We start from the raw sequence: 18,309 nt of genomic DNA, 5'->3' as shown, positions 1-18,309 counted from the left end.
GAAGCCTCCCTTTCCAAGAGGCTCAGAAGCCTCCTTTCAAGAGGCTCAGAAGTCTCCTTTCAAGAGGCTCAAGTCTCCTTTCAAGAGGCTCGAAAGCCTCCTTTCAAGAGGCTCAGAGCCTCCTTTCAAGAGGCTCAGGCCTCCTTTCAAGAGGCTCAGAAGTCTCCTTTCAAGAGGCTCAGAGTCTCCTTTCAAGAGGCTCGAAGGCTCCTTTCAAGAGGCCTGGAAGCCTCCTTCCAAGAGGCCTGGAAGCCTCCTTTCAAGAGGCTCAGGAAGCCTCCTTTCAAGAGGCTCAGAAGCCTCCTTTCAAGAGGCCCGAAAGCCTCCTTTCAATTGCTCGGAAGCTTCCTTTCAAGAGGCTCGGAAGCCTCCTTTCAAGAGGGAGGCTCGGAAGCCTCCTTTCAAGAGGCTCGGAAGCCTCCTTTCAAGAGGCTCGGAAGCCTCCTTTCAAGAGGCTCGGAAGCCTCCTTTCAAGAGGCTCGGAAGCCTTATTTCAAGAGGCTCGGAAGCCATCTTTTGAGTGACACCTAAACCCCCTTTTAGGAGGCTCGGAAGCCTCATTTCAAGGAATTTTTTTTTAAAGAGGCTTCGAAACTTCATTAGAAAAAGCTTTGAAGCCTCTATTTAAGAGGCTCGGAAGTTCTTTCACGAAGCGCAGAAGCCTACTTTCAAGAGGCTCCGAAGCCTCCAGAAATCATCAAATCATGAAAGTGATATTAAAATATTCATGTATATATTATACTTAATTTGAATTGCAAAGTTTTTCAGAATAACGAAGATTTCAGACAACATTTTGGAGAGCCATATGTCGTGTTAATTTCCAGGTCCGTTTTCCTTTGTCTCATGACTATGCCAATTTTTATAAACCAACGAAAAAATAGGTGTTCCTCAATGAATGTAAAAGATCGGAAAAGCACCTCTCAAGAACCGCTGATCTAGAATATCCCATAACGATCTTACGATATATGTTGACCTTCCAGTTTTTTCTATTATTACTACCTTTATGAAGGAGACTTTCAGTCCTAGACCAGCTCGTCTACGGACCTTCCAGATGATGTAATGGGTATAATTGAATGCAATTAGAAGTTAAGATTTCAAGTCCCGACTGCAATGAAAATAAATTTGCTGAAATAAGCAGCTGTGGATTTCAAGTTAGAACTCAAAGAAAGGACAGTTTGAGTGACCCAGAATATCTAAAAACTTGGGCCAAAGCAGTTCCCTGGTGACTGGACTTTGGCTTCCATGACGGGACTGTGGCCGCTGGATTATTAGTCTGATTGGGCTGAAGTAGAAATCCGGTGGTGGAACGAGAAGCCGATCGACGACGGAATAGAGGTCAAATATGTATAGAATCAAATGTGTAGCATTAGCCTTCCAGGCTTATGTGTTTCAAGTCCGCTTTGGTAGTTCTGCTCTACTCCGCTATCGGAAGACACGCATCATCATCTTTCGGATGATTCTCCTGGAACTATTCCTTTGGCACGGCTCTTTTTTTTTGGAAATTTCTCCAGGATTTCCCCAGAAATTCTTTCAAGAATTGCTTCTGGAATGCTTTCAGTTCAAAGATTTCTTTAAAACTCCGCTGGATTTTACGAATTCATCCAGAAATATCATCTTTTTTTTCAGTTTGGGAGTGCGACGGCAACCAGTCATTAGATCTATTGTAGCATTACTAGTATCCTTGGAGCAAAATGCATGTCGAATTACCCCAGTGTTGTTGAGAAGAAATGCAGTAACAGTTTCGATACACTGTTTTTATTTTCTCACAAGCTTATGAATGAAATATTTTAACAGGAGGAACTTCCTAATGTGAGCCACCCACCGCGAGTTTGCATCGGTGGTGACGACATCGATGTGGTATTAGAATTTGTGTACCCCAAGTACCTCACTGGTGACTGCCGAAAATGATATCAGCAGAGAAATTCGGAGACGCATAGTGGCAGGAAATCGTACATACTTTGGACTCCGCAAGACGCTCCGATCGAATAGAGTTCGCCGCCGTACCAAACTGACAATCTACAAAACGCTCATTAGACCGGTAGTCCTCTACGGACACGAGAACTGGACGATGCTCGTGGAGGACTAACACGCACTTGGAGTTTTCGAAAGGAAAGTGCTGCGTACCATCTATGGTGGGGTGCAGATGGCGGACGGTACGTGGAGGAGGCGAATGAACCACGAATTGCATCAGCTGTTGGGAGAACCATCCATCGTTCACACCGCGAAAATCGGACGACTGCGATGGGCCGGGCACGTAGCCAGAATGTCGGACAGTAACCCGGTGAAAATGGTTCTCGACAACGATCCGACGGGCACAAGAAGGTGAGGTGCGCAGCGGGCAAGGTGGATCGATCAGGTGGAAGATGACTTGCGGACCCTCCGTAGACTGCGTGGTTGGCGACGTGTAGCCATGAACCGAGCCGAATGGAGAAGACTCTTATATACCGCACACGCCACTTCGGCCTTAGTCTGAATAAATAAAAAACAATAACTTCCCGAGAAAGCGCAGAAGGGATTATTGGAGAAAATGCTGAAGAAATTTTAGGAAGATCTTATAGCGAACCTTGGTTTGGAAGGAGATTTAATAGAAATTGTAAGAAGAAACTCTTGAAAGAATTGCAAGGAATTCAGTTCGAAGCAATAATTATTGCACTTTTAGGGGCGCCGCAAATTGGGGCCTCCTCCTTCTGGCTAAATCCGGTCCTGATTGTGTCGTGAAGATTAACTTTTGTTTCACTTGTTTGTGCGTTTACTACAGTGTTGTTAATAATAATTTCCCGGGGTTTCAATTTTATCAGTAAATATAAGACTGTACAACGAATTCGCTCGTTCGCGTGTGTTGACCGTATACAGGTTGGTTCTACCCCTCACTGAGCGGTTGGGAGAACCGCGGTGGACGTTCCTTCTTCTTCTTCTTTTTATTGGCATTACATCCCCCACTGGGACATTGCCGCCTCGCTGCTCAGTGTTCATTAAGCACTTTCACAGTTATTAATTGCAAGGTTTCTAACTCAAGTTACCATTTTTGCATTCGTTATATCATGAGGCTTACACGATGATACTTTTATGCCTAGGGAAGTCGAGACAATTTCCATACCGAAAATACAGGCTTACTTGTCCATCTGGGAAAGTCGAGAGTGCTTGTGTAAGTATTACTTCCAGAAATTAGATTGGTTGTGGATTGAACTGCGTGTGTACAAACAAAAAGGAATAATAATAAAAAAATGTCCTCGCATTTCGAAAAAAACAAATTTCAGGCAATTTCGCTTTAAATTACATAGCTTCAAGATTGACAGAATTTCGCCTCCATTTCCATGCTTATATTGTGGACATGAAATTTTCAAACAATTTTCCATTCAGTTACTACATTACACAACGAAATTACTCTGCTTCCCATGAAGCGCAAGAGAACGAAAACCATAAGCTATGCCATTACATATTTTGCATGGGAGTACCTCTAATTGCATCGTTTATCTCGTTCACATGAAACAGTGACTGACATTAATGCTGTCCAATGAGCAGCTCGAAGTAGCTCGAAGTTGTTCCTGTCCTGCTCGTTCTTTTTTGTCAACAAACGGGCATGAGCGTGACAGGAACAACTTCGAGCTACTTCGAGCTGCTCATTGGACAGCACTATTATCTCACTTACCTGATTCAATGTTGGTCGCCGTTGGAGGCGGCAGTTGTCAGACCTCGTTGTCGTCGTCGTTGTCGTTCTCGATTGAGTCACTCGACGAGACTGCTCCAATTTTTCACACCAAAAGCTGCCACAGCACTACTTGGGCAATGTGCAAAATGCATATTATCTCGATAATTGCTTTTCCACACCACCGCACTTCACTCCCACGCTTTTTTTTTCTTCCTCTGACAATGACGAACGCTATCTTGCGCTTCCTTTTTAGCTGACTTCTTCAAACATAATAATTCACTTCCGTCACCCTTCCCGCAGACACTGATTGGAACACTTTTTCACCTTTCGCCGCACCACAGCACAGCTCCGCCACGCAGAACAGAGGGCTCGGCTTTAATTTTTCCCAGATCTTCGCGCAGTTTCACTTTCATCTATGGCGTCTATTGTGACGGCTTCAAGACTGATGATGATGGCGGTGCCCCGGCGACCGGCAGATGAATTATCTAATACAAATAGCACAGTTATCTACGCCCGATGATGAAGGGAGCGGGTGCCGTCACTTTTCCCCTGTAAGAGAGAAAAACAAACCACATTACGCAAACTGAAGTTCATTTTTTTTTCGTTGTCAGATTAGGAGACATTTGTTAAGGAAATCATTATAACTAACTGTTTTATCGCCATCTGAGTTGTGATCATTCGATGTTCGCAGTTCTATCCCACATCCAAATGACTGATTAAAAAACCCAGATTAATCCACCTAGCGGTGATGGTGCCTTTCTCGTTTATTTTGAGTTTGTAATTTCTACGCACTTTTGGTATCAAAAAAAGTATTTTGTCCATAACTTTTGAGCCCATAGTCCGATCCGGCAAATTTTCAATAGGAAACAATGGGACAGGATTCTTCGTCGAACGCAACTTGTTGCTAGCAAATCCGTTAAGGGTAAGTGCCTGAAAAACGAGCTAGACTTTTCCACTCGTTGTTGTCTAAACAAAAAATATTTTGACCATAACTTCTGAGCCCATGGTCCGATCCGGCCAATTTTCAATAGGAAACAATGGGACAGGATTCTGCGTCCCATAGTCCGATCTGGCCAATTTTCTATAGAAGACAATTGTGTCCCATTCTGCGTCGAATGCAACTTGTAGCGAGGAAATCGGTTGATGATAAGTGCCCGAAAAATGAGTGACACTTTTATACGCGATTATTCCGTAAAAAAAGTATTTTGGCCATAATTTCCGATCCCATAGCCATCTGGCCAATTTTTAATAGAAAATAATGGGACACAATTCTGCGTCAAATGCAACTTGTTGCGAGGAAATCGGTTGAGGAAAAGTGCCCGAAAAATGAGTGACACTTTTTTACGCGATTATTTCGTAAAAAAAATATTTTGGTCATAACTTCCGATCCCATAGTCCGATCCGGCCAATTTTTAATAGGAAACAATGAGACACTTTTCTGCGTCGAATGCACTTTTCTGTGTCGTTGCGAGGAAATCAGTTGAGGATAAGTGCCTGAAAAATAAGTGACACTTTTGCTACATTTTGGTACGTACACACACACAGGGGGGCAGCAGGGACTTTGTCCAAGGGCTTGACGACCCCTCCCCATGGCCACTGCGAGTTAGACCGGAACCATCGTCCCTAACCCCTAATCCCAAGGCGTTAAGCGACCCGTGCCGAGGGGATGCACGGCCAGGGGGGTGAAATAATAAGCTAGGCCTTTAACGGAGCCTGTGGGGTACCTGGGCACCCTCCTCAGTAATTGTCCCTTACCGCGTCATGCTGGGCTCTGGCGTGGTGGACCTCTTTTCCCGAGCAACTCGTGGGACCAAAATGGAAAACCAAGTCAATTCTTCAATTAGTGGTAGTAGTGTAGGCGACAACCCCTTCGCAAGAGGTGGGTTGTTCAGGTCTCCGCCTAGGAGGCCAGAGGCAATAGTCGGCAACTCAGTGCGCAGCGCCAGCGTGGGTCACTCAACCTTCCTCTCGGCTAGAAAAACGCCGGTAGGGGTTATTGATGGCCCATGGCTTGTGGAGGCGATGAACCGCAAACGCGATGGGCTTTCGGCCTTCGAGGTGGCGACGGAACAGCTGGACGCCATCATCGACTTTGCGTCATCGAAGCATAATATCAGCAAGGACCTCAAGAGGAGCTTGCAGAAACTTCGAAAGTCGATGCTGGACGCCAAGCTGGAGAGGGCGGTCAGGACGGCCAAGTGTAAACCCGTGAAATCGGTGGAGTCGAGGTCTGCAGACTGAGGCCCAAGGATTCGCGGACTCGGGCAAGGTCGAATCGACCGAAGGCGTGCCAGCAAAGACGGTGGTGCCAAAGTCTACCCAGACTGAGGCTCAAGTATTTGCGGGTACGTCAGGGGTGACTGCTCCAACGGAGCAGACACAAATACTGGGGAGACAGTCTCCAGGGATGAGCTCCCTGGGGCCGCTCAAAACGCGGAGGTTACTACCCCGAACAAGGGTGGTGGGGCTGGGAAGCTGAACCCCGGTCAGGTACCTCAAAACCGGGGAGGAAGGACCTGGAAAGGTCCGTCCACTCAGGAAAAGACGGTGGTAAGGGGTTACGGCAGGCTGAAAGTTCTCAGCCGCACCAGACCAGGGAAATAGAGGGGGATGACGCCTCCTGGACCCTGGTCAAGAACAAGAGGAAACCGAAGACGTCAAGGGCCGAAAAGAAGGCCCAGGCGAATGAGGGTAGCAAGACGTCTAGGGTAGGCGCCAATCGCTCCAGGGGCGATGCCCTAGTCATCACGGCGGACGAGGCTAAGTACTCGGATGCTTTGAAGGCGATGAGGAGTGACGTCAAGCTCGGTGAACTCGGTGCCGACGTACGTCGAATAAGACGTACCCGGATGGGCGAGATGATACTCGAGCTGAAGCGGGTCGTCTCGCAAAAGGCGCCGCCTACAAGAAGTTGGCGGAGGAGGTCCTAGGCGAGACGGTCAAGGTGAGGGCACTCACGACGGAGGTGAATCTAAGGGTTAAAGACCTGGACGAGATCACTGAAGTCGAAGAGCTCGTCACGGCACTGCGGCGACAGTGTGAAGTGGAGACGCCCACCGCAGCCGTTCGGCTACGGAAAGGTCCGGCAGGGACGCAGGTAGCATTGGTTCGGCTATCTGCAGCGAACGCCTCCAAGGTAGTCAAGTTAGGGAGCGTCAAGGTGGGATGGTCGGTATGCACTGTGCGCATATACGAGCAACCCGAAGTTTGCTTCAAGTACCTGGAACCGGGGCACAAGCAATGGGACTGCAAAGGCCCTGACAGAAGCAATCTCTGCCGACGCTGCGGATTGGAGGGACATAAGGCACAATGCTGCACGAACCCTCAAAATTGTTTGATTTGTTCCAGGAAAGCTGTGAACAGCAAGCACCCCATGGGGGGTTCGATGTGTCCGGCGTTTAAGCGTGCTGCAAAATCAAAGTGCAGGTAACGCAGCTGGCTTGCTCGGCCTCGCCCGAGTGTTTGGTGTGCGCAGGTTTAGAGGAAACGGCGGAACACGTGTTGTTCGTGTGCTCACGTTTTCGCGCAATGCGTGACCACATGCTTGCCACATGTGGTCTGGATACTACCCCGGACAACCTAGTTCGGAGGATGTGTAAAGATGAAGTTGGCTGGAACGCCGTTTTATCAGCTATCGCCCAAATCGTCTCGGAGCTACACAGAAGGTGGCGCGTGGACTCAAGGATGGCTAGTTCAGGCGCAAATAAGAGGTGGTCCAAGGGATCGGAGTCGGCTTCATGGGTCATACCGGTGGCCGCGCGAAGAACAACATGGTATCGTCGCTTTCGCGGCGTCGGTCAACCGGGCGGGTTCCGAGCCCGAGGACGGAAAGGGGTCCTCGTCAAGGCTGGGGCAGGCGTAGGCCTCGCGTCGGCAAGTCCCTCTGTGTGCTGGCGAATAGGCCCTATCGCAGAAAGGTCAATTTGGGGTGCACGCGGCATCATCATTCTTGATACCAGTCGTGCAGAGGGAAGCAGGCGCGAAGTCGACCCTTCCTACAGGACATAGGACGTGGTAAGGCCACCTGGAAAGCCGGCAACGCGCTGGCACGATACCATGGTTTTCTTCTAAAAAGCGAGTAACGATGTTCGGTGCTGCAAGGACACGCAGCTAACCTCGAGGGTGCGTTGTGCACTGGCCCCCCTTTGAAGCATTACTTTCTGGTTGTACCGAAGGGACTATGGGCTTGGCGGCAATGGAAACGGTTTAGCGGGTCGGGGATGTAGTCCTGCCTCCCTCGGTGATCCCTAACCCCGCACTTCCTGGTCAACCCAGAATGTCTGTTGAGCAGATTCCCCCTCCATTGTTTAGGGAAAAAAAAACACAAACAACATGGCAGTCACATCATTTAGTGATTTTTGGTGAATGTGATGACCGATACAAAAATGATCGAAGTGATCTCGATATTTGGATGTTGTGAACTGTGTGGAGAATAAATATTGAAGTGAAGAAAGTATTCTGATTATTTTTTTGCATGCAGAAAAATATTAATTACTGAATAAGATTGAGAATTTCGAATTGAAAAAAAAAACTGCATGTACTTTTTTTTAACGCAAGCAAGTGGCTAAAGCAGAATGTAAACTTTTCGGAAGATTTTCATGCAGTTCATATTCTGGTTTCATTTGCCATTGGTTCTGAAAAACGTTCATTGAAATGAAAATTATGTTTGTTTTTCGGTACATAAATTACGCATCAATGCACAATTAAGGGTGTCTAACATAAGTTGTAGCAGTTTTAAAAGAATTTAGGACAAATTTCACACATTCATACGACACAATGAACACTTTAAAACTTTATTCTACTATTTTAAGCTATTTTTTTTATTCAATGCACATTTCGTTGCACTAATTGTCCGAGTGCCATAGAAATAAAATAAACTTGAAAAATGGGTAAATTTTTCTGCAGGGTGAAAGAGATGGCTCATAAAAGTAGCTATTAATAGGTAAATTAAAATCTCCGTGTAGTGAATAAATTGCTGTAGCAACCACCCGCCGATACCCGATGCGCGGACTGGCACTGACGCTATGAGTTCGATACCGACGCCGTTATGCTTTGTACTACGAAGAAAGTTCGTCTAAAATCAACTTTCCCAATCACTAACAACATATAACTAAACTCATAATCACGCTAGAAAATATCATTGGAGAATTTTCTATTTCCTAGTGCTTGCACATGAGAAAAAATATTTGAACTTGGGCTTCTTTCCAAATATAATCAAGGTTCTGAAAAGAACCGATTTATTTTCACTTTTGCGCCTCAGTAACATCAACCACAGGACCGCCATCCGATTATTCGGATACGGACGCCGTCGATTTCCAAATTGGTATACGGTCGTCAATGAGCAGCGCATCATGTCACGACCGCCGCTACCACCATAAAATTTTCTGCTGTTCCACCACTACGACAGCCATTGTCACTGGGACGCCCTAATCCGCTCTCCGTGATATCCTGAATGAAAATGACGCGCGCACGCGAAACACGAGTCTTTTTGTACACAGGGAAAACGAGGCATTGACCCAAAAGGCTGTATCTGATATCCGTGTTGAGGATGCATGAACGGGATTGATTAATTCTGATTTTTTTACCAAGTTTGGAAAGAAATAACATTTTCAATAGTTTAACATTGAAAATCAATAGTATCGATAGAATTAGCGAATCGATTAAAAAGAAAATCTCGAAAATCCATGGGAAGATAAAAACGCTATTGGCGTTTAAATCTATCCTAATCAACGGGCTTGGTGGTCATTTGACTACCGCTTCTGGCTCATACGCAGGAGGTCGTGGGTTCAATCCCAGGCCCGTTCCATTTCTCCTACTTTGTATCTTTTCATATATTTCTCATGTTCTAGCAATCGCTAGAACTGGAAATGGGCTTTCATACCGTTTCCATCTTCTATCCCTATACCTATAACTTGAGTAGTTCTAGCAGGTTACTGTTAGAATTCGAAATGAGCGAAAAAGTTCGTTTCGGCATCCAATTAGAATACTACACCACCCTTTCATAACTATCACATTGGCAACCCGTTAACCAAGACGAACCTCTGCCATAAAACCTTAACCCCAAGATTCCAATAAAATTCCGCAGGAGCTCGTGGCGAGTGCAGAGGTGTTCTCGGCTTGCAATAGGCGAGTGACTGCATCATCAATTCCTTCCCATCCCCGATGACCGCGAGGACGTGGCCAGCGCCGTTATCGACTATCCAAAATACTAGAGCTCTCGGACTGTGCACATTGAGGTTGGAGAGCAAATCCCATGCTTCCGTCCATTGGTTCCCTGTGCAATTGCGATTGTTCTGGTCGATCACGGAGTAGCAACTACGCAATGCATGGTCATCATGAAAAAAAAAATAGCGTTTAAAATCTATCCTAATTTCGTGACGGTCTCGAATTTGGAAATTTCCGTTTAACACCCTGTATCCGAGTCTTCCCCTTATAAAAGTATAGGGTAAATGATATATTTTGGACATGTACATATTTTGGACAAGCCTGAGCTTCTTCGATCAATTTTAGATAATGTGTAGGAAATTTTTTATCGAAAGTATGATCATTGCATACTTTTACCTCAACTCTAGCGGCTCCTGATGAGAATTCACAAATCAACTATTATTTATCTTTAAAATTATCTAAAATGTAAAGCTTTCTACCAAAGTGCCTGCTGGACGCCAGTATGCAGGAGAACATGCATTATAGGACTCTTCGTAACATGCACCTGAAACACGTTTAAATTGGTTCAAACGGCAATTTTGAGGTTCTGCGGCCAAAGTTTAATTGTAATTGAGATACTAACATATTCCAATCGCTTAACATGAACTTGAGACGGATAAAAAAGGAGTGACCAAAATGAAGTTATGTTTTTATGCATCAGACATTTATTGGTCACCCCATGTACAGTACATGAATGAACCATTAATTGCCAACTTTCAGGCTGTTTTCAACGATATCGCTAAGATTGCGAAACAATGTTAATTTCTGGTTTAATCTATGTCAGTTAAGCAAATAAATGCATTTAAAATGAATGTGGATACGTGTAGGTAAGTCATACCATTGAGATCTGTAGGTGGCCATTTTTAAATTAGGAGAAAATGACTCTGTCCAAAATATATGCATTTTCCATGTCGAAATTATATCTAGACCAACATTTGAAAAGGGCGTAACAGCCAAAATTTATTCCTTCTGATTCTTCGTCTACGTATATAGCTATATATGTGGAAGAAGAATCAGAAGAATAAGCTATTACCCCTTTCAAATATTGATCTAGATTGATAATCCAAAAAGAAAATATTTCAGTTCGCAGTATATCACAGTTTACACCTAGTAAACGTAATTTACTCAAAAATTGGGCAATGGAGACACAAGACTAATCATAGGTTATGTATTTGGATGAACCTAGTGGTTTTCAATTGTTTTATACTATTCAATCTCGATATATTTTCTAATGAATGTCCTGCGCTTGTCCAAGATACATCATTTACCCTATGTGACCGCATTAAATTTTGAAGGAAGCTCTTTTTATTTCAACCAAGTTTTCTAAATTCCATACAAATACCAATACCATTGCGGGAGAGTAGTCAACGCCATATTTTCTTGTGGCGCATGGCAGGAAAGGAGCGATAGGAGCGATAGAAAGTCCGACAATTTTATATGCAGCGTGACACTAGAAAAAAGCGTATTCCCATTTGTACACACGGAGATTCCAAATAAATGACAAGGAATCAAATGTAGGAATGGCACGAGATAAATAATGGATGGTAAATAAGACAAGAATTTCCTTCAGGAATTCCTCCGAAAGCTCCTGAAGGAATTCCTCCGGAAGTTGCTCCATAAAATCCTGTAAAAGTTCCTCCAGAAATTCCTTCAGAAGTTCCTCCAGGAATTCCTCCGGAAGTTCCGCCAGGAATTCCTCCGGAAGTTCCGCCAGGAATTCCTCCGGAAGTTCCGCTAGGAATTCCTCCGGAAGTTCCGCCAGGAATTCCTCCGGAAGTTCCGCTAGGAATTCCTTCGGAAGTTCCGCCAGGAATTCCTCCGGAAGTTCCGCCAGGAATTCCTCCAGAAGCTCCTCCAGGAATTCCTCCGGAAGTTCCTCCATGGTTGATGTATTCGTGTATAAATTTAAGACACAAGTACGCAACAAGTTGCAATCTGTTCTATTTTTTTGTTCGAAACAAAAAAACGTCAATTGTTGATTCTTCAACCGCTCCGAAACTCAAGTACACTCATTTCGCGAGCAACAATTATGCCCCGCTATCGCTGTTGTACAGATCAACGATACAAAGTTCATCCCATTAATTTACTCACTCTAAACTCACGCGCGCTCGCCTCCGCCCCCTTTGTCCAGCGAGGTGCTTTAGCCGGACAGAGAGGGTGTTAGCCGAGGTTTATGGGAAATTTTCGCTCGTCGATCGTCTACTTTTTTATATAAATTTCTTCAATGCAATTCTCACGTCGTTCTCACTTTCAGCGGTGCAATTATTTTTCCGCTAGTCTTGGCACAATCGAGTGCACTTTTCCCGCCAGAGCTAGTTCGGTTTGATGGTGGTTGCTACACGGAGTTCTAAAATGGCACACAATGTCGACCACATCCTAGTCAGCGCAAATGTGAAAAAGATCTGGAAAGTTTGCGGACCAAATAGAAAAAAAGCAACTGGTTCACAGTCGAGAGTCGATCCGAAGGAGAATTTCCCAGCTTTCCTTTCGGGCTTGTTTACCAGCATCCTGACTGGCGTCCATCTACGGGGCAACTGCTCGCTAAATTGGTTTCATAAATCTCCGGTTCTCCGGTGCGGTGGTGGCTTACAACGCGATATGTACGGTTGGAAACTGAAACATGACGGAGAGAGAGACGGAAACAAACAAGAAAACATCGTTAGGATTGAGTTTAATTTTCGAGAGGAACTCTAATTGGCAATCAAAAATGACTTTGCACGAGACAGGGATATAACACGATTTTGGCTTGCGGCTTCTGAAGCGATAGCCGACCGCAAATTGATTTAACCTTGGAATCCACAGATCCGAAATTGAACAGCCTATTTTAATTAATGCGAAGGCTAAACATAGCTCGTGATGGGAATATCGGAAGTTTGATAGAAATAGATACGGTAAATATGGCACGACATAGGGTGGAAATTTATTCATTGATTATTCACCCGGATTTAATCGTTTTGCCAGCATGTGATTTTGATGTTTTGAATTGTCAATGATCAATATAGAACCATCATCCAACATTATTTCAGGATTTTTTTATTTTATATAACCTTCTTATGGCAGCCACGAGTCACATTTCATTAATACCATTTTTTCGGTTCAACTGATAGAGATGTAGAGTAAAATTACCTAAAGTGAACCTTCTAGTAGCTGAATTTCACTCTCGGTGCTTTTAAGCAACAAATTTTCCAATGAATTACCTACTCGTAGTATCAAATTGGGGTTTGAACAGCAAGGGTTCTGAGCATAATTTATCCTCGTCAAATTCCTCACATCGTACCACTGAGTAATGCCCAAGCAACCCAAGAAGTACGGATAAGAGGGGATGTTTTCTCTTAATCAGCTCGCATTTTAAGTTATTTTTTGTATGGTGAAAGCGCAAAAGTGAAGTTTAAAGCTCCGTTAGGTTGTATGGAACTAAATGTGAACTTGTTTCGGTTAGGAACAAATTTAAGTAAAATCTGAACTTTTGGTTTGGTTACTGGATGGTAGCCACATTTTACCTATGAACCGCGTACAAACCGACTACAGTGTACAGTCAGACACATGTCGCCACGCGAGCCCAGAAGTAACTCATCTGGAAGCGTCCGATGAAGCTTACTCATTTAAGCTACCACCCGACAAAACTCACATCAAAAGGATTTATCAGTCCATGTCTTCTGGGTTGGTGTAATTTGCTCCCTCATTTGCCACCACATTAAGGCAGCAGTAGAGCTCGCTCTCCGAGCGATTAAGATCATTCCGCTCAAGTGTGTATTAAAACGATTCCAAACTAGACAGGCGATGAGTCTGTCTCGAAATCAAATCACGGCCCACCACCGGCAATGGAGCCTAATCCGTGACAACGACCGGCTATAACTTTGCCAAACGAGGCTTATCGTGGCTGTCTCGTAGTCATCATCATCGTCAGCCGGCTCGGTCGTACAGGAAGAGGCCAAAAACTCCTCAACTGTCTTTAATGAGGTGTGGCAGCCGGTGTAATACACCTTCCAATCCGAGTTCGAGTTTTCTCGGTACCTTTTCTGCCGTTCCAACGACACAGTTAATTAACTTAATGTGATTCTCCTTCTTGGTAGGTCTTTCTCCGGAGGAGACACAGATTGGTATAGTTGTAGTTGAGTTGTAGGACCGTCGCGTGCGTCGTCAATGGAGTCAATATGTATATGGATGTTCATCAGGAGTCCATTTACTTCGAATCATTTAGCAGGACTAAAACCGAACAATTGCACCATCGGTTTGCGTGGGAGGGAAAGCGCCCATACTAACGCAACCAAATGATGCATGTCTCAATCGACTCTGCTGCGTGCTCGACCAGCAGAGGACGTTGCACCAGGTGTTCATTCGGACCGGAACTTCCTCTCGGGCATGTCGGTTCAGTTCGTTAACCCAGCCGGTGTGACAAATGGCCACCCCCTGGAGGTAGTAATCGGATCCTTACATCTTCTTAATTAAATGCTTTCACCAGAAGGTCCTGGGGCACACAATAATTGCTACACAATAGTTCCCATTGAGCGTATTTTGATGCACTGGACTGTGTAGCAAAAGACGAATGCGAATTAGAGTAAGAGGAGAGAAATGGCTGTCATTTTTCTCATGTCCTTGTAAGATGATGCCACTCGGATGTTGCGCTCGAATACGAGCCGCGATGAATAGCAGGGTGGCTGGATGACGACAAAAGAATAGAAAAAAGGAGGAAAAACGAGATCTTCCGGTCTACAGGGCTGCGGAACGGACAATGGTCGGCCAACCGGCAGTAAGAACCGCGGGAGTAAGAGATAAATTAACGCACTCGGAAAAGGTCGCTTTGCAGACAAAGAGCTTCCGGTGAGTTTTGCTCGGAATGAAGAAATATCGTTGAGGGGCTCGTGGGAAAAAGTGCGGCTACAAAGTTCAAATTCAAGAGCGCGAGCCATACGATGCACAAATGTAAGAATGGTATCCTGGTATCCAAATTTCATAGATGCCTAATACCTATTACCTAATTGTGTAGATGGATAAGGACGGCTCAACTGGAATGTGCCAATTCTCCACGTGAGTGAAATTTGGAGGCAGTAAAGAGAGAAGTCCAGAGGAAAGAAATCTTTATATATAAATATTAGTTTACATTAGCTTGTAGGTAATAGGGGGAAAGACGACTTTGGCAGGTTTTGTTCTATTATTGGCAGGGGGGTATTTGTCGACCAAATTTTATGAAATTTGGCCACAATATTCTTTGATATGCAAAGAATGTTTAGGCCAAATTTGAGCCTAGTCAGTCATAAAAAACCCCCCTGCCAATAATAGAACAAAACCTGCCAAAGCCGTCATTCCCCCTATAACTCGAGTTGCAAGATTTCCCCACTAACTAGAGATGGGCGATCTGATCCGGAACCGTTAAAATGATTTGGATCTCTAAAGTGAGTGAATGATTCGTGGATCATTTTTTAAAAGATCACCAGATCAGCAAATTATTCGACCATTTGTAAGGAAATAATAAAATAAAAGTTTATTGTTTGTAATCCATTGCAAACAAGAAAGGATGAAGTTATTGTCAGTACGCTTCAAAAGTGTGAGCCTGAATGACGAACGTTTCACTATTTTGTATTCTTCTTGCGTTTTATTCTAAGGATCCGATCCGACTAAAAGATCCGGATCATTAGATTGAATGACCCAGATCTGATCCGTTCATCAAAGTGATCCGTTTTGCCCATCTCTACCACTAACTGATTCGGTTGGGGTCAGCCGTGTTTATACACCCAACCAGCAGATGGCAGATTTTAATAAAGTTCTGCATAGGAACCTTACTAAAATTTTATAGAAATTTGGCTTATGCAATTTGGGATGATTTTAATCAAATTCTTTTTCATTGCTTTTATTATGGGATGGAAATGGGAGCTATGAGATGAAATGCCAAACCGTTTCCCTATGTATGAAAACCTTATATTCCTTGCATTAAAACGTTGCAGAATTGTAAATGCCACGATTTTATAAAATAATTGTCAGATTTGTTTTTAGGTGTTATATAAAAGATAGAACATTTCGCTGGGAAAGTTGAACAAATATAAATGTAAGGGAACAATGATCAATATGCACCCTAAGCAAATATTCAAATTAACCGATGATAACAATCGAAAGTATGTACTTCCAATGTGTTAACCACTAATGTAACTTACAATCCATAATACGAAATAAAAATTTGGACAAAAAAACGAATTATATTCCGAGAAAACGATTTTATTTCCAAGTGCTGCATTTTCGTGAAAATTCAAACCATGCAGGTTAAAACGCCCCACCCCGAGGCCAAGACGTGCCAGCCTAAAAATGTAAACAAACAACTTTGTTTTTTTTTTAGTTTTATTTATGTGTTTTTTAACGTTAGATTAAGTTCAACCCGGAACAAACAACTGTGAAACTTTCAGAAGAATCAAGTATCAATTAATGTAAAGTCCTATTCTCGTTTTAACTCAAAGAAGGCTTATGAAAAGTTATTTTTTTATAAATTGTCGTGTACCATATTTCATTTGGTGGGCGCATTTGTCCTTGTGCATAACGGAGCCAAATCACTATTTTCTTCTTTTACGCTACATGTATCACGCATCCAAGAAATACCAGCAGTAAAGTCTTAAAACCTACATGAGTAACCAACAATCTATAAACTGTTTCGAATGCGGTATATACTCTTTGTGATATGTAGAATAGAATGTGTTCAAAGCATAGCTTCTTGAAAGTCCAAGAAATCTCTGGAGTTAGAACATAAGGTCTACATTATTTTTATTATTTATTCAGACTAAGGCCGAAGTGGCCTGTGCGGTATATAAGAGTCATCTCCATTCGGCTCGGTCCATGGCTACACGTCGCCAACCACGCAGTCTACGGAGGGTCCGCAAGTCATCTTCCACCTGATCGATCCACGTTGCCCGCTGCGCACCTCGCCTTCTTGTGCCCGTCGGATCGTTGTCGAGAACCATTTTCACCGGGTTACTGTCCGACATTCTGGCTACGTACCCGGCCCACCGTAGTCGTCCGATTTTCGCGGTGTGAACGATGGATGGTTCTCCCAGCAGCTCATGCAGCTCGTGGTTCATACGCCTCCTCCACGTACCATATATGGTACGCAGCACTTTCCTTTCGAAAACTCCAAGTGCGCGTTGGTCCTCCACGAGCATCGTCCAGGTCTCGTGTCCGTAGAGGACTACCGGTCTAATGAGCGTTTTGTAGATTGTCAATTTGGTACGGCGGCGAGCTCTATTCGATCGGAGTGTCTTTCGGAGTCCAAAGTATGTACTATTTCCAGCCACTATACGTCTCCGTTCATGCTCAAAGCTGACCCCATGACATCCGCTCAACTACTGCATCGTTTATTTCGTAATATCTGGGACACCACAACTTTCCCGGTCGACTGAATGCAAGGTATCTTAGTGAAGGTGCCTAAAATGCTAACCTGTCTAGATGCGATAATTGGCGAGGCATTCTGTTGTTGTGAACCGTTCTCAAAGTTCTATGCAAAATTATCCTAACCCGGATTCAGGAGAAGATCGATGCGACTCTCCGGTGGCAGCAGGACGGATTTCGTGCCGGAAGATCCTGTGTGGACCATATTGTCACGCTTCGTATAATTTTGGAGCAGGTCAACGAATTCCAAGAGTCCCTTTACTTGGTATTCATTGACTACGAAAAAGCTTTCGACGTGTAGAGTGCTGCACAATGGGGTCTTGTCCGACCCTATCCGGGTCGTAGCTAGTGTGAGGCAAGGATGTATTCTATCACCGTTACTGTTCCTCATCGTAATCGACGAGATTCTGGTAGGTGCGATTGACCGTGAACCAAACCGCGGGCTGTTATGGCAGCCTATAACCATGGAGCACCTAAATGACTTCGGATTGGCGGATGATGTTGCACTCCTCGCACAACGGCGCTCTGATATGCAGAGTAAATTCAACGACCTTGCTGAGCGCTCCTCTTCGGCAGGTTTAGTCATAAACGTCAACAAAACCAAATCGTTGGATGTAAATACGATGACCCCTTCCAGTTTCACAGTAGCCGGAAAACCAGTGGAGAATGTTGAAAGCTTCAATATCTTGGTAGCCAAATGGCGTCAGACGGCGGTACCAAGATCGACATAGGCGCACGGATCAAGAAAGCAAGGGCTGCCTTTGTGAGTTTAACAAATATCTGGAAAAACAGGAAGATAAGTGAACGCACCAAAATACGAATTTTCAACTCTAACATGAAATATGTGCTGTTATACACTAGCGAAACATGATGTGTATCAGTGGAGAACACTCAACGGCTGCAACCTGCAGGTGTTCATCAACAGATGCCTGCGGTATATATAATTCGGGCCTAGTTGCCTCACAACTGGATCTCAAACAACGAGCTTCATCGTCGTTGCCACCAGAGGCCGATAGGAAACGGAAACTCGGGATCACAAGTGGGGCTGGGTCAGCCACACTCTACGTAGGGACGAAAACAAAATCTGT

At 44.4% G+C, this 18,309-nt stretch overlaps 1 protein-coding gene across 5 annotated transcripts in view; it reads right to left on the bottom strand.

The window, feature by feature from the left end:
- The window catches only part of LOC134220370 (uncharacterized), a 1,038,156-nt gene that overhangs the window by 904,875 nt on the left and 114,972 nt on the right, over positions 1 to 18,309 (bottom strand). For 4 of the 5 annotated variants that reach the window (XR_009981878.1, XM_062699412.1, XM_062699413.1 and 1 more), the window contains one exon: positions 3,650 to 4,198. The gene's annotated coding sequence lies outside the window, so the exon portion shown is untranslated. The remainder of the gene's footprint in view (positions 1 to 3,649; positions 4,199 to 18,309) is intronic. The other variant, XM_062699415.1, reaches the window with a different exon arrangement.

This window comes from Armigeres subalbatus, chromosome 3, assembly GCF_024139115.2.
Source record: "Armigeres subalbatus isolate Guangzhou_Male chromosome 3, GZ_Asu_2, whole genome shotgun sequence".
In the NCBI taxonomy this organism is placed as follows: Eukaryota; Metazoa; Arthropoda; class Insecta; order Diptera; family Culicidae; genus Armigeres; species Armigeres subalbatus.
The sequence above is the reverse complement of the archived record's forward strand: the minus strand, read 5'-3'. Positions and strand labels throughout refer to the sequence as shown.